Raw genomic sequence first — 14,110 nt, 5'->3', positions numbered from 1 at the left:
TTTAGGGGTGTGTTTAGGTCTGGGAGGGCAGTAGCCAATGGCTATTGTCCCTGAGGGTGGCTACACCCTCTTTGTACCTCCTCCCTGTGGGGAGGGGAGCACATCCCTAATCCTACTGGCTAAATCCTCCAAAACAAGATGGAGGATTTACCAAGGAAGGGGGGGGTCACTTCAGCTCTGGTCACCTTAGGGGTGGACCGGGCTGAGGTTGTGACTCCTCCTTCATTTCTCATTATCTCCCCTGGACTTGCCGCCAAAAGTGGGGGCTGAGTCCAGGGGTCTGGCATCTCCACTAGCTGGAGTGGCCTGGGGCATTGTAATATGAAGCCTGAGCCTTTGAGGCTCACTGCTAGGTGTCACAGTTCCTGCAGGGGGAGGTGTGATGCACCTCCACCCAGAGCAGGCTTTGTTTCTGGGTTCAGATGCACCCTGTGTGCATTTTTGTTTAGAAATCCAACACTGGCATCAGTGTGGGTTTATTATTCTGAGAAGTTTGATACCAAACTTCCCAGTATTCAGTGTAGCCAATATAGAGCCATGGAGTTCGTTTTGACAAACTCCCAGACCATATACTTAATATGGCCACAACTGTACTTACAATGTCTAAGAATTGACTTAGACACTGTAGGGGCATAGTGCTCATGCACCTATGCCCTCACCTGTGGTATAGTGCACCCTGCCTTAGGGCTGTAAGGCCTGCTAGAGGGGTGACTTACCTATGCCACAGGCAGTATTTTGTGTACATGGCACCCTGAGGGGGATGCCATGTTGACTTTGCCTTTTTCTCCCCACCAACACACACAATCTACAATGGCAGTGTGCATGTGTTAGGTGAGGGGTCCCTTAGGGTGGCACAACACATGCTTCAGCCCTTAGAGACCTTCCCTGGTCACAGGGCCCTTGGTACCACTGGTACCTTTTATAAGGGACTTATCTGTGTGCCAGGGGTGTGCCAATTGTGGAAACAATAGTACATTTTTAGTGAAAGCACACTGGTGCTGGGGCCTGGTTAGCAGGGTCCCAGCACACTTCTCAGTCAAGTCATCATCAGTATCAGGCAAAAAGTGGGGGGTAACTGCAACAGGGAGCCATTTTGCTACAGTGTGTGAGTGTGCAAAGTGGGAACAAATGGAATGAGACATTGCAAGCAATATTACTTCCTTAAGAACCAATTCTAACTTGGTCACTAGGGTTGCTCTGCTTGAGCTTTTAGGAGAGCGAAAACTTGCTTCATTACTTGGTTCTTCGTAGCTAAAAGAGAAACTAGCATGTCCAACGCTAGGGTTCCTACGAGAGAGAATTATGTACAAAAAAATGAAGAGTTGAAAAGGAGAAGGAAAGGATGGAACAGTGAAGCCAGCTATGAAGGGCAAAGGTGTCCCTAATATTCCTTCCTCAGGTGATTTAGTTCACATCTGTTCAATAGTGTAGGGAGTTCTGGAGAGTGCGCTGAGAGTTTCAACAGTGCAGGGAGTTCTGGAGAGTGCGCTGAGAGATTCAACAGTGTAGGGAGTTCTGGAGAGTGCGCTGAGACATTCAACAGTGCAGGGGGTTCTGGAGAGAGCTGAGACATTCAACGGTGCAGGGAGTTCTGGAGAGTGCGCTGAGACATTCAACGGTGCAGGGAGTTCTGGAGAGTGCTGAGACATTCAACGGTGCAGGGAGTTCTGGAGAGTGCGCTGAGACATTCAACAGTGTAGGGAGTTCTGGAGAGTGCTGAGACATTCAACGGTGCAGGGAGTTCTGGAGAGTGCGCTGAGACATTCAACAGTGCAGGGAGTTCTGGAGAGTGCGCTGAGACATTCAACAGTGCAGGGAGTTCTGGAGAGAGCTGAGACATTTAACAGTGCAGGGAGCTCTGGAGAGTGCTGAGACATTCATCAGTGCAGGGAGTTCTGGAGAGTGCGCTGAGACATCCAGCAGTGCAGGGAGTTCTGGAGAGTGCTGAGACATTTAATAGTGTAGGGAGTTCTGGAGAGTGCTGAGACATTTAATAGTGTAGGGAGTTCTGGAGAGTGCTGAGACATTCATCAGCGTAGGGAGTTCTGGAGAGTGCTGAGACATCCAGCAGTGCAGGGAGCTCTGGAGAGTGCGCTGAGACATCCAGCAGTGTAGGGAGTTCTGGAGAGAGCGCTGAGACATTCAACAGTGTAGGGAGTTCTGGAGAGTGCTGAGACATTCAACGGTGCAGGGAGTTCTGGAGAGTGCGCTGAGACATTCAACAGTGCAGGGAGTTCTGGAGAGTGCGCTGAGACATTCAACAGTGCAGGGAGTTCTGGAGAGAGCTGAGACATTTAACAGTGCAGGGAGCTCTGGAGAGTGCGCTGAGACATTCAACAGTGTTGGGAGTTCTGGAGAGTGCGCTGAGACATTTAATAGTGTAGGGAGTTCTGGAGAGTGTGCTGAGACATTCAACAGTCTAGGGAGTTCTGGAGAGTGCGCTGAGACATCCAGCAGTGCAGGGAGCTCTGGAGAGTGCGCTGAGACATCCAGCAGTGTAGGGAGTTCTGGAGAGAGCGCTGAGACATTCAACAGTCTAGGGAGTTCTGGAGAGTGCGCTGAGACATCCAGCAGTGCAGGGAGCTCTGGAGAGTGCGCTGAGACATCCAGCAGTGCAGGGAGTTCTGGAGAGTGCTGAGACATCCAGCAGTGCAGGGAGTTCTGGAGAGTGCTGAGACATTTAATAGTGTAGGGAGTTCTGGAGAGTGCGCTGAGACATCCAGCAGTGCAGGGAGTTCTGGAGAGTGTACTGAGACATCCAGCAGTGTAGGGAGTTCTGGAGAGTGCGCTGAGACATCCAGCAGTGTAGGGAGTTCTGGAGAGTGCTGAGACATCCAGCAGTGCAGGGAGTTCTGGAGAGTGCGCTGAGACATCCAGCAGTGCAGGGAGTTCTGGAGAGTGCTGAGACATCCAGCAGTGCAGGGAGTTCTGGAGAGTGCGCTGAGACATCCAGCAGTGCAGGGAGCTCTGGAGAGTGCGCTGAGACATCCAGCAGTGCAGGGAGTTCTGGAGAGTGTGCTGAGACATCCAGCAGTGCAGGGAGTTCTGGAGAGTGCTGAGACATCCAGCAGTGCAGGGAGTTCTGGAGAGTGCGCTGAGACATCCAGCAGTGCAGGGAGTTCTGGAGAGTGTACTGAGACATCCAGCAGTGCAGGGAGTTCTGGAGAGTGCGCTGAGACATCCAGCAGTGCAGGGAGTTCTGGAGAGTGCGCTGAGACATCCAGCAGTGCAGGGAGTTCTGGAGAGTGTACTGAGACATCCAGCAGTGCAGGGAGTTCTGGAGAGTGCGCTGAGACATCCAGCAGTGCAGGGAGTTCTGGAGAGTGTACTGAGACATCCAGCAGTGCAGGGAGTTCTGGAGAGTGCGCTGAGACATCCAGCAGTGCAGGGAGCTCTGGAGAGTGCGCTGAGACATCCAGCAGTGCAGGGAGTTCTGGAGAGTGCTGAGACATCCAGCAGTGCAGGGAGTTCTGGAGAGTGCGCTGAGACATCCAGCAGTGCAGGGAGTTCTGGAGAGTGCGCTGAGACATCCAGCAGTGTAGGGAGTTCTGGAGAGTGCGCTGAGACATCCAGCAGTGCAGGGAGTTCTGGAGAGTGCGCTGAGACATCCAGCAGTGCAGGGAGTTCTGGAGAGTGCGCTGAGACATCCAGCAGTGCAGGGAGTTCTGGAGAGTGCGCTGAGACATCCAACAGTGCAGGGAGTTCTGGAGAGTGCGCTGAGACATCCAGCAGTGCAGGGAGTTCTGGAGAGTGCGCTGAGACATCCAGCAGTGCAGGGAGTTCTGGAGAGTGCTGAGACATCCAGCAGTGCAGGGAGTTCTGGAGAGTGCGCTGAGACATCCAACAGTGCAGGGAGTTCTGGAGAGTGCGCTGAGACATCCAGCAGTGCAGGGAGTTCTGGAGAGTGCTGAGACATTTAATAGTGTAGGGAGTTCTGGAGAGAGTGAAGAGACATTCAACAATGTGGGCAGTTTTCCAACAACTATGCTGTGTTCATGAGGTAGCTCTCGTTTAGGGGGGGCTGCCCTTTTCTACTATGCGTCTTGTCCCTTTTGTGACAGTAATCTTCCAGAGTCGTCACGTTTGGGTGAGTGTGAGAAGGTAATGCGGTGGGCACCTCGTGTGCACTACACACAAGACAACGTGGGAAGAACACAACCGAAGATGGCACGTTGGAGGCCCCCACACAGGGGCTGCAACCTCGCAGGACCCCCAGCGAGGGCTAAAAACACCGAACACACACAGTGACCAGACACAGGCAGGGGCTGCAGAGACCCAGAGGCACCCCCGTGCAGACCTGAGAAACAGAGGGGGGGGGGGGGGGTCTGCAAACAGCACAGCATGGGGGTCACACAACGGGGGGCTGCAAACAGCACAGCATGGGGGTCACACAACAGGGGGGCTGCAAACAGCACAGCATGGGGGTCACACAACGGGGGGAGGCTGCAAACAGCACAGCATGGGGGTCACACAACGGGGGGAGGCTGCAAACAGCACAGCATGGGGGTCACACAACAGGGGGGCTGCAAACAGCACAGCATGGGGGTCACACAACGGGGGGCTGCAAACAGCACAGCCAGGGGGGCTGCAAACAGCACAGCATGGGGGTCACACAACAGGGGGGCTGCAAACAGCACAGCATGGGGGTCACACAACGGGGGGCTGCAAACAGCACAGCCAGGGGGGCTGCAAACAGCACAGCATGGGGGTCACACAACGGGGGAGGCTGCAAACAGCACAGCATGGGGGTCACACAACAGGGGGGCTGCAAACAGCACAGCATGGGGGTCACACAACAGAGGGGGGCTGCAAACAGCACAGCATGGGGGTCACACAACGGGGGGTCTGCAAACAGCACAGCATGGGGGTCACACAACGGGGGAGGCTGCAAACAGCACAGCATGGGGGTCACACAAGATGGCACTCCCTCTGTGCATTGCATCAGATGCGAGTCAGAGACAGGTTGTGGCAAGGCAACCACAGACCTGGAGATGCCAGGGCTGCTGGGCGGCCGGGGTAGATGGCAGAACCACCGGGCATGAGCACCTCCCAGGCACAGAGACAAGACCTGGCACTGCCCAGGCCAGAAAACCTGTCTGTGGACTCCACCACCATGGAACCCTAGCCATCATACATGTACAAACAGTGTCTCAAGACAAGCAGACTTTGGCAACCCTTGCATGATTAGCAATGCTGAATGCATATTACTGGGCTGCACACACCCTTCTCTGATCTCTGGGGTGACATTGGTGCTGAGGTTGCCACTCATCACAATGTCCCGCCCTCTTCCAGGCTCTCTGCTTTCCCATTGGTGGCAGGAGGTGTCCGTCCTGACTTTACCCTGCCCTGTGAATAAAGGCTTCTCCTTGGATGCAGCATAAGTCACTCCTGGCACTGTCCCGCCTTGAGCTGGGAACCCTGCTGTCTTATTGCTTACTGGGCCTGTCACTCTCCTTCCATCCCGCCCTCTCCTGGTGCCTTTGTCCCTTGAGTACTAAATGAACTTGTCATTTCTTACTCTGCCCACCCTCTCCTTTCCCCCTTCTTCTTATTGGTGCTTGAAGCAGCCACTCCTGACTCTGCCCGCCCCCTCCTGAACCCTCTCCTTACTGGTGCTTACTGGTGTTTGGAGCTGTCACTCCTGTCTCTGTCCCGCCCCCTCCCGGGTCCTCTCCTTACTGGTGGTTGGAGTAGTCGCTGCTGACTCGGCCCGCCCCCCACCCCCCCAGCCCCTCCTTAATGCTAGCTGGAGCTGTCACTCCTGGCTCGGCCTCGCCCCTCCAGACCATCTTCTTCCAGCTGACTGGAGCTGTCAGTCCTGGCTCTGCCCCGCCCCCTCCGGGGACCTCTCCTTATTCGTGGCTTCACCTGTCACTCCTGCTGCCTGGAGCTGTCACTCCTGAGAGTTGTCCGGCCTGCAGCATCCTCGGCCCGGATCTGCCGTTGCCATGGTAACCCTGCGATGTGCTCATTGCTAGGATACCTGCCTCCTGCCTTTGGGGTATCCGGGGCAGTGGGGGCTTTCCGTGCTCCAGGGGGCAGGTGGGCAGTGCCAGTCCGGTGCAGCATGAGGACCGCGGGAGGCCTGGATCTGGGTAATCCGATGAACGGGAGGTGAGTGAGAGGAAGGGCAGGGGGCGGGGCAGAGACAGGCTGTGGGGGCAGATTCATGGGGCAGATAGACAGGGCTGTGGGGGGCGAAGCATTGGGCAGAGAGACCCATGGATGGAGACAGAGACAGGGCGATGAGATCAGGAGCATGGGGCAGAGAGACCCATGGATGGAGAAAGAGACAGGCTGTGAGGGCAGGAGCATGGGGCAGAGAGAAAGACTGTGGGGCAGGAGCATGGGGCAGAGAGACAGGGCGATGAGGACAGGAGCATGGGGCAGAGAGACCCATGGATGGAGACGGACACAGGCTGTGGGGCAGGAGCATGGGGCAGAGAGACCAATGGATGGAGACAGAGACAGGCTGTGGGGCAGGAGCATGGGGCAAAGAGACCCATGGATGGAGAAAGAGACAGGCTGTGAGGGCAGGAGCATGGGGCAGAGAGAAAGACTGTGGGGCAGGAGCATGGGGCAGAGAGACAGGGCGATGAGGACAGGAGCATGGGGCAGAGAGACCCATGGATGGAGACGGACACAGGCTGTGGGGCAGGAGCATGGGGCAGAGAGACCAATGGATGGAGACAGAGACAGGCTGTGGGGCAGGAGCATGGGGCAGAGAGACCCATGGATGGAGACAGAGACAGGCTGTGGGGGCAGGAGCATGGGGCAGAGAGACCCATGGATGGAGACAGAGACAGACTGTGGGGGCAGAAGCATGGGGCAGAGAGACCCATGGATGGAGACAGAGACAGGCTGTGGGGGCAGGAACATGGGGCAGAGAGACCCATGGATGGAGACAGAGACAGGCTGTGGGGGCAGTAGCATGGGACAGAGAGACTGTAGGAAGTTGGCTCTGTATGTGCTATTTCAAAGTAAGGAATAGCATGCACAGAGTCCAAGGGTTCCCCTTAGAGGTAAAATAGTGGTAAAAATAGATAATACTAATGCTCTATTTTGTGGTAGTGTGGTCGAGCAGTAGGCTTATCCAAGGAGTAGTGTTAAGCATTTGTTGTACATACACATAGACAATAAATGAGGTACACACACTCAGAGACAAATCCAGCCAATAGGTTTTGTTATAGAAAAATATCTTTTCTTAGTTTATTTTAAGAACCACAGGTTCAAATTCTACATGTAATATCTCATTCGAAAGGTATTGCAGGTAAGTACTTTAGGAACTTCCAATCATCAAAATTGCATGTATACTTTTCAAGTTATTCACAAATAGCTGTTTTAAAAGTGGACACTTAGTGCAATTTTCACAGTTCCTAGGGGAGGTAAGTTTTTGTTAGGTTTACCAGGTAAGTAAGACACTTACAGGGCTTAGTTCTTGGTCCAAGGTAGCCCACCGTTGGGGGTTCAGAGCAACCCCAAAGTCACCACACCAGCAGCTCAGGGCCGGTCAGGTGCAGAGTTCAAAGTGGTGCCCAAAACGCATAGGCTAGAATGGAGAGAAGGGGGTGCCCCGGTTCCGGTCTGCTTGCAGGTAAGTACCCGCGTCTTCGGAGGGCAGACCAGGGGGGTTTTGTAGGGCACCGGGGGGGACACAAGTCCACACAGAAATTTCACCCTCAGCGGCGCGGGGGCGGCCGGGTGCAGTGTAGAAACAAGCGTCGGGTTCGCAATGTTAGTCTATGAGAGATCTCGGGATCTCTTCAGCGCTGCAGGCAGGCAAGGGGGGGATTCCTCGGGGAAACCTCCACTTGGGCAAGGGAGAGGGACTCCTGGGGGTCACTTCTCCAGTGAAAGTCCGGTCCTTCAGGTCCTGGGGGCTGCGGGTGCAGGGTCTCTCCCAGGCGTCGGGACTTTAGGTTCAAAGAGTCGCGGTCAGGGGAAGCCTCGGGATTCCCTCTGCAGGCGGCGCTGTGGGGGCTCAGGGGGGACAGGTTTTGGTACTCACAGTATCAGAGTAGTCCTGGGGTCCCTCCTGAGGTGTTGGATCGCCACCAGCCGAGTCGGGGTCGCCGGGTGCAGTGTTGCAAGTCTCACGCTTCTTGCGGGGAGCTTGCAGGGTTCTTTAAAGTTGCTGGAAACAAAGTTGCAGCTTTTCTTGGAGCAGGTCCGCTGTCCTCGGGAGTTTCTTGTCTTTTCGAAGCAGGGGCAGTCCTCAGAGGATGTCGAGGTCGCTGGTCCCTTTGGAAGGCGTCGCTGGAGCAGGATCTTTGGAAGGCAGGAGACAGGCCGGTGAGTTTCTGGAGCCAAGGCAGTTGTCGTCTTCTGGTCTTCCGCTGCAGGGGTTTTCAGCTGGGCAGTCCTTCTTCTTGTAGTTGCAGGAATCTAATTTTCTAGGGTTCAGGGTAGCCCTTAAATACTAAATTTAAGGGCGTGTTTAGGTCTGGGGGGTTAGTAGCCAATGGCTACTAGCCCTGAGGGTGGGTACACCCTCTTTGTGCCTCCTCCCAAGGGGAGGGGGTCACAATCCTAACCCTATTGGGGGAATCCTCCATCTGCAAGATGGAGGATTTCTAAAAGTTAGAGTCACCTCAGCTCAGGACACCTTAGGGGCTGTCCTGACTGGCCAGTGACTCCTCCTTGTTATTCTCATTATTTTCTCCGGCCTTGCCGCCAAAAGTGGGGGCCGGGCCGGAGGGGGCGGGCAACTCCACTAGCTGGAGTGTCCTGCGGTGCTGTGACAAAGGGGTGAGCCTTTGAGGCTCACCGCCAGGTGTTACAGCTCCTGCCTGGGGGAGGTGTTAGCATCTCCACCCAGTGCAGGCTTTGTTACTGGCCTCAGAGTGACAAAGGCACTCTCCCCATGGGGCCAGCAACATGTCTCTAGTGTGGCAGGCTGCTGGAACTAGTCAGCCTACACAGACAGTCGGTTAAGTTTCAGGGGGCACCTCTAAGGTGCCCTCTGGGGTGTATTTTGCAATAAAATGTACACTGGCATCAGGGTGCATTTATTGTGCTGAGAAGTTTGATACCAAACTTCCCAGTTTTCAGTGTAGCCATTATGGTGCTGTGGAGTTCGTGTAAAACAGACTCCCAGACCATATACTCTTATGGCTACCCTGCACTTACAATGTCTAAGGTTTTGCTTAGACACTGTAGGGGTACAGTGCTCATGCACTGGTACCCTCACCTATGGTATAGTGCACCCTGCCTTGGGGCTGTAAGGCCTGCTAGAGGGGTGTCTTACCTATACTGCATAGGCAGTGAGAGGCTGGCATGGCACCCTGAGGGGAGTGCCATGTCGACTTACTCATTTTGTTCTCACTAGCACACACAGGCTTGTAAGCAGTGTGTCTGTGCTGAGTGAGGGGTCTCTAGGGTGGCATAATACATGCTGCAGCCCTTAGAGACCTTCCCTGGCATCAGGGCCCTTGGTACCAGAGGTACCAGTTACAAGGGACTTATCTGGATGCCAGGGTGTGCCAATTGTGGGATCAATGGTACATTTTAGGTGAAAGAACACTGGTGCTGGGGCCTGGTTAGCAGGGTCCCAGCACACTTCTCAGTCAAGTCAGCATCAGTATCAGGCAAAAAGTGGGGGGTAACTGCAACAGGGAGCCATTTCTTTACACAAGCCCCCCCCAGCCCACAGGCCAGGAGACTCAGCCAACGCTGGAAGAGTCTTCCTAGTCTGTCAGGCGAGGAAGAGTAGAGGAAATGGCTGGTTTGTTGCAGGGCCTACTCTGCCTTACATCCTCCTGTTCAGGTCATTCCCTCTGGGGAACTGACCCACTTCCACAGTGATAGGACCTAGTCTGAACTGCCTCTTGTCTGTGCTTTTTATGTCTTTACCCATTCTCTCTATTTTGAGGTCAGAGGTATCCACCTCTGCTAATCTTATCTTAGCCAGGGTCACCCCTAGCTTACCCAAAGAGGTTACCCAGAGCTGGAGTAACCCCACCATGACCAACATGGTCAGGGGGCCTAACTTGTTATTTGGCATGGGGTCAGACCACCATGCCAAGGATAGTGCAGCCATAAAGGCTAACACCCAGCAGAGGCCACTGACAGCTGTCAGTGCCCAGAACCACACCTTTAGCTCTTCACCTACAAGGGAAGGGGCTAAGTTACAGGCTTCTTTGGGTTCAGGGTGCCTGTCTGCTGTATTAGAGTGGGGGGTTACCACATCTTGTAGTAAACACCCTTCTTCCACTCTTTCTTCTGTTAGCTGAGGAGCCACCCACTCAGTTTTAACAGTTGCCTGACTAGCCAGGACTTCTTGTGGGTCAGGTTGGACTTTATCAGGGCCATTTTTGGAGTTCTCCCCTACTGGAGCAGAATCTCCTTGGCTTGCTGTAACCTTGGCTAAAGGTTGTCCACCCTTCCTACTCTGTTTTCTTTTCTTCTTCTTCTGGGGCCTGCTTGCCTTTACTGCAGAGGCAGGACTTCCAGAATCCTTGGGAGAGGACTGGCACTGGACCAGTTCCTCTCTTGGGCTCTGACTAACCTCTGGGTAGTCATTTCCAAGGAGACAATCAAGGGGGAGGTCTGTACTGACTACTACCCTTCTCCAGCTAAGAGTGCCACCCACTTCTATGGGCACTAAAGCCACAGGCCTCTTAGTGACCCTGTCTAGGCTAACTCTTACCCTGGCAGTCTCACCTGGGATGTACTGGTTTGAGAGCACCAGCCTGTCATGCACAATAGTGTGACTGGCACAAGTGTCTCTCAGGGCAGTGGTTGGGATTCCATTCACCAGTAGGTGGTGGAAGTGTCTACTTCCCTCTGGAATCTCCAACTCACCTGTTGGGCCCTGTTTCCAGTTGAAGGCTAGGAAGACCTCCTCATCTGAGGAGTCATCTCCCATGGCTACACTGGTTACCCCAGGAATTTTGTTCTGGGGTTTGTTTTTGGGACAAGAAGTGTCCTTGGTGTGGTGCCCAGACTGTTTACAGTTGTGGCACCAGGCCTTAGTGGCATCCCAGTTCTTACCCTGGTACCCACCTTTGTTTTGGGTTGTGTCTTGGGGCCCACCCACCTGTTCTGGTTTTTGGGGGCCTACAGAGGACTCTTTTTCTTTGTTTCTAGTGTCACCCACTTTCTCCTGGGGAGTTTTTGTAACCCCTTTCTTTTGGTCACCCCCAGTGGAAGTTTTGGTTACCCTAGTCTTGACCCAGTGGTCTGCCTTCTTTCCCAATTCTTGGGGAGAAATTGGACCTAGGTCTACCAGATACTGATGCAACTTTTCATTGAAGCAGTTACTTAAAATGTGTTCTTTCATAAACAAATTATAAAGCCCAACATAGTCACACACTTCATTTCCAGTTAACCAACCATCTAGTGTTTTTACTGAGTAGTCTACAAAATCAACCCAGGTCTGGCTCGAGGATTTTTGAGCCCCCCTGAATCTAATTCTATACTCCTCAGTGGAGAATCCAAAGCCTTCAATCAGGGTACCCTTCATGAGGTCATAAGATTCTGCATCTTTTCCAGAGAGTGTGAGGAGTCTATCCCTACACTTTCCAGTGAACATTTCCCAAAGGAGAGCACCCCAGTGAGATCTGTTCACTTTTCTGGTTACACAAGCCCTCTCAAAAGCTGTGAACCATTTGGTGATGTCATCACCATCTTCATATTTTGTTACAATCCCTTTGGGGATTTTTAGGATGTCAGGAGAATCTCTGACCCTATTTAAGTTGCTGCCACCATTGATGGGACCTAGGCCCATCTCTTTTCTTTCCCTCTCTATGGCTAGGATCTGTCTTTCCAAAGCCAATCTTTTGGCCATCCTGGCTAACTGGATGTCCTCTTCACTGGGACTATCCTCAGTGATTTCAGAGGTGTTGGTCTCTCCTGTGAGGGAACCAGCATCTCTGACTATTATTTTTGGAGTCAGGGTTTGAGGGACCCTGTTCTCCCTAGATAGGATTGGTAGGGGGGAATTTTCCTCCAAGTCACTATCCTCTTCCTCTGAGTTGCCACCCTCAGAGGGGTTGGCCTTTTCAAACTCTGCCAAAAGCTCCTGGAGCTGTATTTTGGTAGGTTTGGGGCCCATTGTTATTTTCTTTATTTTACAGAGTGACCTTAGCTCCCTCATCTTAAGATGGAGGTAAGGTGTGGTGTCGAGTTCCACCACAGTCACATCTGTGCTAGACATTTTGCTTCTAAAAGTTGGAATACTTTTTAAGAATCTACAACTGGTTCTAGAATCTAATTCAAACTTTTACAAACTTTTAAACTCTAAAAGAAATGCTAAACAGGATCTAACACAAGGCCCTAGCAGGTCTTTTAAGAATTTAGAAAACTTTTCAAATTGCAAAAATCAATTTCTAATGTCAATTTTGGAATTTGTCGTGTGATCAGGTATTGGCTGAGTAGTCCAGCAAATGCAAAGTCTTGTACCCCACCGCTGATCCACCAATGTAGGAAGTTGGCTCTGTATGTGCTATTTCAAAGTAAGGAATAGCATGCACAGAGTCCAAGGGTTCCCCTTAGAGGTAAAATAGTGGTAAAAATAGATAATACTAATGCTCTATTTTGTGGTAGTGTGGTCGAGCAGTAGGCTTATCCAAGGAGTAGTGTTAAGCATTTGTTGTACATACACATAGACAATAAATGAGGTACACACACTCAGAGACAAATCCAGCCAATAGGTTTTGTTATAGAAAAATATCTTTTCTTAGTTTATTTTTAGAACCACAGGTTCAAATTCTACATGTAATATCTCATTCGAAAGGTATTGCAGGTAAGTACTTTAGGAACTTCCAATCATCAAAATTGCATGTATACTTTTCAAGTTATTCACAAATAGCTGTTTTAAAAGTGGACACAGTGCAATTTTCACAGTTCCTAGGGGAGGTAAGTTTTTGTTAGGTTTACTAGGTAAGTAAGACACTTACAGGGCTTAGTTCTTGGTCCAAGGTAGCCCACCGTTGGGGGTTCAGAGCAACCCCAAAGTCACCACACCAGCAGCTCAGGGCCGGTCAGGTGCAGAGTTCAAAGTGGTGCCCAAAACGCATAGGCTAGAATGGAGAGAAGGGGGTGCCCCGGTTCCGGTCTGCTTGCAGGTAAGTACCCGCGTCTTCGGAGGGCAGACCAGGGGGGTTTTGTAGGGCACCGGGGGGGACACAAGTCCACACAGAAATTTCACCCTCAGCGGCGCGGGGGCGGCCGGGTGCAGTGTAGAAACAAGCGTCGGGTTCGCAATGTTAGTCTATGAGAGATCTCGGGATCTCTTCAGCGCTGCAGGCAGGCAAGGGGGGGATTCCTCGGGGAAACCTCCACTTGGGCAAGGGAGAGGGACTCCTGGGGGTCACTTCTCCAGTGAAAGTCCGGTCCTTCAGGTCCTGGGGGCTGCGGGTGCAGGGTCTCTCCCAGGCGTCGGGACTTTAGGTTCAAAGAGTCGCGGTCAGGGGAAGCCTCGGGATTCCCTCTGCAGGCGGCGCTGTGGGGGCTCAGGGGGGACAGGTTTTGGTACTCACAGTATCAGAGTAGTCCTGGGGTCCCTCCTGAGGTGTTGGATCGCCACCAGCCGAGTCGGGGTCGCCGGGTGCAGTGTTGCAAGTCTCACGCTTCTTGCGGGGAGCTTGCAGGGTTCTTTAAAGTTGCTGGAAACAAAGTTGCAGCTTTTCTTGGAGCAGGTCCGCTGTCCTCGGGAGTTTCTTGTCTTTTCGAAGCAGGGGCAGTCCTCAGAGGATGTCGAGGTCGCTGGTCCCTTTGGAAGGCGTCGCTGGAGCAGGATCTTTGGAAGGCAGGAGACAGGCCGGTGAGTTTCTGGAGCCAAGGCAGTTGTCGTCTTCTGGTCTTCCGCTGCAGGGGTTTTCAGCTGGGCAGTCCTTCTTCTTGTAGTTGCAGGAATCTAATTTTCTAGGGTTCAGGGTAGCCCTTAAATACTAAATTTAAGGGTGTGTTTAGGTCTGGGGGGTTAGTAGCCAATGGCTACTAGCCCTGAGGGTGGGTACACCCTCTTTGTGCCTCCTCCCAAGGGGAGGGGGTCACAATCCTAACCCTATTGGGGGAATCCTCCATCTGCAAGATGGAGGATTTCTAAAAGTTAGAGTCACCTCAGCTCAGGACACCTTAGGGGCTGTCCTGACTGGCCAGTGACTCC

General features: G+C 52.9%; 1 protein-coding gene across 4 annotated transcripts in view; it reads left to right on the top strand.

Annotated features, from left to right (window-relative positions):
• The first annotated feature begins 5,874 nt into the window (after positions 1-5,874).
• Positions 5,875-14,110, top strand: part of LOC138260874 (membrane-associated guanylate kinase, WW and PDZ domain-containing protein 1-like) — a 420,255-nt gene continuing 412,019 nt past the window's right edge. For 3 of the 4 annotated variants that reach the window (XM_069209316.1, XM_069209315.1, XM_069209318.1), the window contains exon 1: positions 5,875-6,114. The gene's annotated coding sequence lies outside the window, so the exon portion shown is untranslated. The remainder of the gene's footprint in view (positions 6,115-14,110) is intronic. The other variant, XM_069209317.1, reaches the window with a different exon arrangement.

Source organism: Pleurodeles waltl, chromosome 10 (genome assembly GCF_031143425.1).
Source record: "Pleurodeles waltl isolate 20211129_DDA chromosome 10, aPleWal1.hap1.20221129, whole genome shotgun sequence".
NCBI lineage: Eukaryota > Metazoa > Chordata > Amphibia > Caudata > Salamandridae > Pleurodeles > Pleurodeles waltl.
This window is presented reverse-complemented; position numbering and strand designations above follow the sequence as displayed.